This window comes from Atta colombica, unplaced genomic scaffold, assembly GCF_001594045.1.
Source record: "Atta colombica isolate Treedump-2 unplaced genomic scaffold, Acol1.0 scaffold121, whole genome shotgun sequence".
Taxonomy (NCBI): domain Eukaryota; kingdom Metazoa; phylum Arthropoda; class Insecta; order Hymenoptera; family Formicidae; genus Atta; species Atta colombica.
Genome location: NW_017259208.1, coordinates 1,192,300 through 1,199,726, shown reverse-complemented (window position 1 = coordinate 1,199,726; position 7,427 = coordinate 1,192,300).

Genomic DNA, 7,427 nt, shown 5'->3' with positions numbered 1-7,427 from the left:
ATTATTATTATTATATTAGTTCAGTCAAAAACAGATTTTTAATCTTTTTAATATTACACTTACTATAAATATTTCAAGTTCTAAATTACAGGTAGTTACAATTTGATAACATCTTTATAAACGTGATTATAAATTTAATTTATTATGAACAATGTTAATATTATGATATACCGAATGGAATTTCTGTGTAATATCTTTATATTATTTTGACAATGTTAATACTTCTTAAATCGTTTTCATGTCAATAATTTAATTGATTGACGAGCAAGTGTTTATTTTTCTATATAGTGATAATAGGCATAAGTAAGTGCTTCTATAGACTAGTCGAGTATTTTCAACGACCATTTATTGCTTTTAAGTGTCGAAATCCACGGATGAGGATCCTAGAGACTTCTGAAAGATATGCTCGAATGGACCATTGTTGCAACAAGTGGATGCTCGCTACCTACCCGTCTACCTGTCGTCGAAATTGAGCTCTACCTTCGCGCGAGTATAAGAGCATCCAGCGTGAAAAAGGGACTTGCTCCTGTCTCCTTCCCTTTTCTGTTACTAACGAAAACGATCATCCTCGAGACGCATCCTTGCTCCCGCGGGAGAATCCGGAACGTCAACCGTCACTTCGCGCCATGATGGAACGGCGCCCTTCGCATTTGGCATCTTCATCCCGCATTGGAATTTCTTGCAGTCGCTTTTGTATCGTTCACAAGAGATTATTCGAATATTTTTCTCGATATATTCTTCCTAGATAGAATTTTTTCTGATTAAAGCCGAATGAATTGAAATGAAAATTTTATATGCATTTATGATATTTTTTATGATGATTACTTAAAATAAATATATCTTACAATACTTTAATAATTTTATAAAGACTTACGTGTTTTATTAAGATAGGCGCGATTACATTTACTTAATTATTTCCGAAAAACTTTAAAGAGTATTAGGTCTAGACACTTTGTTCGAGAAACCGGCTCATTTGATTCTCATGCAGGCAACACGATCTCAAGGTAAACGCTTTGCAGTTTGTAGTGCGTATAGGAAAACAACATTACCGCGACCTGTCCGTAATGCCAATCGTTCTAAAAATACCGAGTCGAAGAGCGGAATCGTGTGGGTGAACTCGACCGTCGACTCGGGGTGAGACGTGTATAGAATGGTGGGAGAGGTCAGAGCTGTCACTCAAGTGACCCGATGTGTCTAGCTACCCTCCTATTAGCCCTCACCGCCCCTCGTTAATTGCTAAATTGAAGGCAATTTCGACAGTGAATTGGAATTCGACGCGATATATCGTACGAGTCGAGACCTTCGAATCAAGCGGAGATTACGCGCGATTTATGGACGCGTCATTCGTGCCGTCCGTTTTTCATCCTCTAGAGAAATTTGTGCGATAGCTTCTTGGGTTGCGAAAAGAGAAAAAACGTAGAGAATCAATTATAATATCTCATAAATCTCTGATTCTTAATAATCGTTAAGTCTTAGAAACGCTAATCCGCAACACTGTTATTTTACAAAAGAATAGTCGTAAAGTTAGTGAATTATGAAATATATAAAATATATAAAATTATGAAGTGTGAAATATATAATATATAATATATAAAGTTAGTGATATTATAATAAAATATAAAATGCTTTTTTACAATATTTTTTATTCACGAATAGAAAATAAAATAGATATATTAAAATATTATTTTTATACTTCTCAAAAAGTATAATACAGAGCAACTTCAATTTCTCATTTATCCGAAATGGCAAAATCTTTGAATAAAATTTGAAATTTCTTTGAACCCGTGAAAGATGGCATAAAAAACTTTAGTGTATTAAACTAAATTAAGTTGCAAGAGATATATTAAATTAAAGAAGCACACCATTGGCTTCGCTGCATGATTTACGGCAGCCCCGCAGCTTCTCAGAACGGGTCCATTCGTCTACCAAATTCGTAGAGCTGAATCGATTTAGTAAGAAGACACAACGCGGAGACAAGGGGGAGAAGTAGAAGAAGGGAGGGTAGTCCTCAAGCCGAAAATCTTCGGGTAGCTTCCGCGGTCGAAAACGTATCGTTCTCAAAAAACGATCCGGGGCCGCTCGTAACCCGGCGCCCTGTGTTTACGACCCGACGGGAGCAACGTCTCTAAAAACCAGGTACGCCCAACAATTCCACCGGTCTGCAGCAGCCCCATTTTCACTGCACTGTAGAACTCTTTTCGCTCGAAGGCTCAATGCCCGGTACTACGTCGTTTAAGACGTGAGAAGGATTCGCCGGAAAGTATATAAAAAGCACGCACAAAATTGTAATCGCCGACGATAGCCTTCGAAGTGCACGAAAGGTAAGAGAATTGCTTTTATTACCTTTTTATTATTACCTACGTTACGCATGTGTATGTATGCGTACGTGTTATTATTGGCAACGAATAAATGTCAATACAAATTTCTCAAGAAATTACATTTCTCGAGCACACGTAATGCTCTATTGTATTATATGTCACGCATTCAACCGCGACATTTCAAAGGAAAAACGAATGATTGAGTTTTGAAAATTGTTTTTAAACATTTTTATTCACATTATATTGTTCTTTTGGATATTTAAATTTTTGGATTTTTTTAAACTATATTTTAATGAAAGAGACAGAAAAAAGTAGATACTTTAAAAGACAAAGATTCTAAGCATTATGAAATAGGATAAATTTTATCATTAAAATTAATTTTAAATTATCGCAAAGCAGTTATAAGCAATTCTTTTGCCATTTAAATGCACTTCTGTAAATGCCATAAAGTGGAAAAGTAAGGTCACAAAGTAAGGTTACGCACACACGCCTAGAACAAGAGAAAAAAAATATCAAACCGCGTAAAGATTTCGAAGGTAGTCGTAGCTCCCTTCGTAAGTTGGGGGTAATTGGTCGTTTTTGGTTTTAATTGGCTACACACCGATGATTTTCGGCTCGGTTGTTAAGGCTTACGTTGTATTCCGTTGTAAATGGTTCGCTGGAAGTTGGCTGAAATTTAGAGAAAAAATTCTGGTGGCCAAGATAGGGAGATGACCCTGTCTACATGTACACATATACACACACACACGCGCACACGCACACACACGCACGCACGCACGCACGCACGCGCGCACACACACACACACACACACACACACACACAAAACACACACACGCACACACACAAAACACACACACGCACACACGCACACATATAAACCACAATCGAAATCGAGACCTACGTGTTTACGATCGCTAAACTGGGCGGGTTCAATCGATGGCCAATTATACACGCGTTAATAGAAGCCCGGCGAATTTTATAACTGGGTCCACTGTGTCCGATGTGTTTTACATAAATTTATCCGACGATCGGGGAAGTCGATGGGCGTGACGAGGGAAGTCGAAAAGTGCGACGGGTAACACAAAGTTTAAGAATACGATCGTGATTTCACGAACATTTTAAGACATTTTAACGACGTATGTGCGTAACAAGAATAAATTGCAATATTGCGTTTTGAGATAAAAAAATTAGTTCTGCAATTAATTCGATTATTGACAAAAAAATAAAATTGTAAGTCAATAAATATTCAACAAAGAATTACAAGATACATCATTTATATAAAAAAAAAAAACATGTAATCTTTATTGTAATATCATGTTTTTCTTAGTGAAAATTACAATCTTTTTAAATTTCTAAATTTATAAGAGATTATCGCAAAAGAAAGATTATATTATTTCAAATATATTTATTTATTGCAGAATTGTATCTTATCATCAAGGACAATATCATAAAACAATTACAGTAACATGTAATTAATAAAAAAAAAAGATTATATTATATTTTCTATACACATATATAAATATAAAAAAACACACACATATAAATATATTTCATAATACAACATTTTATAAATATCATATTTAAAATCAATTAATTTTTGTTAATATTAAGTTTGTTTACTTTTTATGAATTGATTATACGAAAAAAAGCCATTATTTGATTTTAGTTTTGATCTAATTGTGAGCTGTAAATAATAAAAAAATATATAATTACAAGTATATAACACATTTTGTGTATTGTTTCCTCCATTATTACGAAGTATGCAATTTTATAATTGATATCATATTTTAGAAGATCGAAATCCGGCGAGTCCGACATCATCTCCTTCGTTTTATGCCGCCATTCAAAACTCACTGTTCAGCGTTTATGGCTAGTGAACTAAGAGTGGGGTCGATTGACGACCAATTATGTACGCGTTCATGATAAGTCTGTGATTCCCGAAATTGAATCTCGCGGCCCAGTTTATCAAGTTTTTACCAGTGAAATTTTTCCCGATTACAAGTCTGGTGAAAGAAAACGAAGGAAGACACGTCGGCGAAGGAAGAATCGTCGGCATCGGCAGATGGAGATGCGAGGAAACAGACGACTAGATTCAAGGGACAGAGGGGAAAAGGTTAGACTGATGAAGTCTATTGGTCCTCAATGTGGTTTCGAAAGCCTAGTGCCTACCATATAATTGTTACGTTATTAAATACCGCTTAAGTCAAACCGCGCCCTTTCAAGGAAATTCCTGTCAAAGAAGGTCTCTTTAATTAAAGGGTATCCATAACATCCTTCCTCGTATGTTCTCCAGGAAAACGAACTTTTAATAGACAGTAGTGTTTAGAGGGCAATCTGCAAGAGAGAAAGTCGATGAAGATAATCAATGCCTATGTGATACAAGATCTTTCGAAGCGTTTTATATTTATTGGGGTCGAAATAATCCATATCATTGATATAATAGATTTATCATAAATCTCATTTATTTAATATCACAATGGAACTTTATAAACAAAAAATATTAACGTAATTTTTATGATTTTGTACTGATTTTGATATTAACATTACATAATGTTATAAGCAAATAAGCGAAAGCTTTCTTTAACCAAAGATATTCTTGATGCTTAATAATATTTTTGCATATATATATTTCCGTATTCAAACTCCGACTGGATGATATTTCTCGCAATCTTAAATTTTCACATCTTAAATTCTTTGCAATAATTTAATGCGTACATATTAGTCTCATCATTATCAAAATATATCAATTTAATTTTTTCATAATATTGCGTAATTTAGTTCAGGAAATATGTTCAAACTAATAATAATTGGCATATAATCTGCATGAATTAAAAAATACATATATAATTTCACGCAAAAATATTATTACCTAGTCGACACCAGATAAGATTCTTCTCGCTCATTTATATTATTCACATATTGATGGATTTTTATTATTATTTATTATACATTTTCCTTAACTATTTGATACACAAAATTGGATACATATTAGAAGAAGATATATAAACATAAATTATAAATGTAAGATAGAAATGTGTATCGTAAAAAAGAAACTATTGAACATAATTATGAAATTGTTAATGTTCTATATGCAGCAAAAGCTACATATTTGACGAAAATTCGATGATGATCCAAGGCGTCGACAGTCACGCATTGTTTTGACGTTGTTCTGAGTAATCGTCGAATATGCATACAATATGCACCAGGTGTTCCGTCGGGAAGCGAAGACGTGCGGTTCGCCTTGCCATGCAAATGTGGCCGCAATAATTTATTTAAATGTAAGTCACTCACAATCTTGTGGATACGCATATGTAATATTTACGTGCTGTACGTATTCGATACGCTACCTCAACAGCTAATGGAAAATCATTTCAAAAGTCAAAAACACTCGCAAAACATTATTGCCAATACTTTTCGATAGATTATAGAATAATAAATACATATAATTTAACAATTAACGTTTAATTTAAACAATTAATATATTTGTTTTTATATAAAGAATTAAGATACTTTTATAATGAAATAATATAATGCTTATGTATAAAATTCTGAAAAATTTATTTATTTTATAAAATATAATAATTCACTAACAAATCATGTAATAATTTATTCAAACATTTATTCAAACATATTGACCGTATTAACATTAACAAAATTCTTTGTATGTTTTACTGGAAATAAATTTCATGTTTACGACAGGAATAAAATGGGATTCCGTGATGAGAGAATCAATAAGATTACCATGACAGTAATCCCTCGAAAATTGAAATCCGTAGAAGCTGCTAGGCTGCTCCTTAAAAACACATAAATTAAGCGCAAATAGCTGCACGAGAAAACATCTTGAGCGGTAAATTATGGATCGCTGACGTTGCTCTGCGCTCCTGTACCTAATGTCCTCATCTCTCTCAACAGTTTTAGTCATATCTCGTTCTCGATTCGCGCGAAGCAATCGTTTCCGCATTCAAAAAATCATATCTCGTAAGCTGCACGAATTTACATGCATAAACAATTTATGTATGTATACATACCTGTATAAGTGATTATTTATTAATCATAAAATAGGACCTGAAGTTTTTTGCCCCGTCTATGTCTCCATTATCATTCAGTCGGCTTTAAATCACTTTCCTGGAATCTCTTTATCGACGCGATGCAAATCCAACATCCGACAATAAAATCCGACAAAACCTCGGGTTTCGATTGCGTTCGTTACGACGCGACGGCGTACATTCACGTTTGTAACCAGATCTTTACACGACAATGAAACGGGGAATAATCGTTCGCGTTTCTCCAACGGACGATGAGGATGGTTTTATGAGTGGTCGACTTTGGCCGCGCGGCGCCGTCCTCAAGGCCGCGAGAAGACCCGTAAGGCCCTCCCGTCGGGAGGCCGGTAAAAAGAGGCTTGATTTATTCGAAATTACGTTAACCATCGGCCATCTGCGAGAGAGACCGTGCCCCGCGTTACCTAATTGAGAAACGCGATGGCCGATGAATCATCGCCGTTTGCCGCGAGTGCGCCGGCGAAGAGAGCCCGCGAATAGTTTTACGACCGTGAGAGTGGCGACAAAGAAGAGGACGATGATGGAGAACGGAAGGCGGACTGGAAGAAGCCAGAGAAAGGGTAAAACATGCAGCGTAGGAAGAAGCACAGACGATAATCACAGGATTTGATAAAAAAATTAAGAGATAAATAAATAAAATTTATTATTAATGCGTAATATTGAAACATTTGTTGTACAATATGATTGATAATGATCATATCTTTATAATATTTATTAGAAAAATATTTTTTACCAAATTTTACAACTATTATACTTATTAAATAGTGCAGCGTAGCAAACTACGTATTTTATAATTTGATGATATATGTTGATCCGTTTGTCCGTTCGTTTATCCATCCATTTGTTCATCCATCTGATTGTCTATCTGCAAGATTTCTCAGAAATGGCTTTTTCAAATTCTGTTTTCGGCAACACACTGAAAAAGAAAAAATTTACAAAATTTGAATAAATATTTGTTTAGATAGTATACAATGAGACCATTTGCTTACAGAAAATAAATATTCGGTTTCAAAAAATGAAATTAAGTATAATTTTTTTTAATTGAAC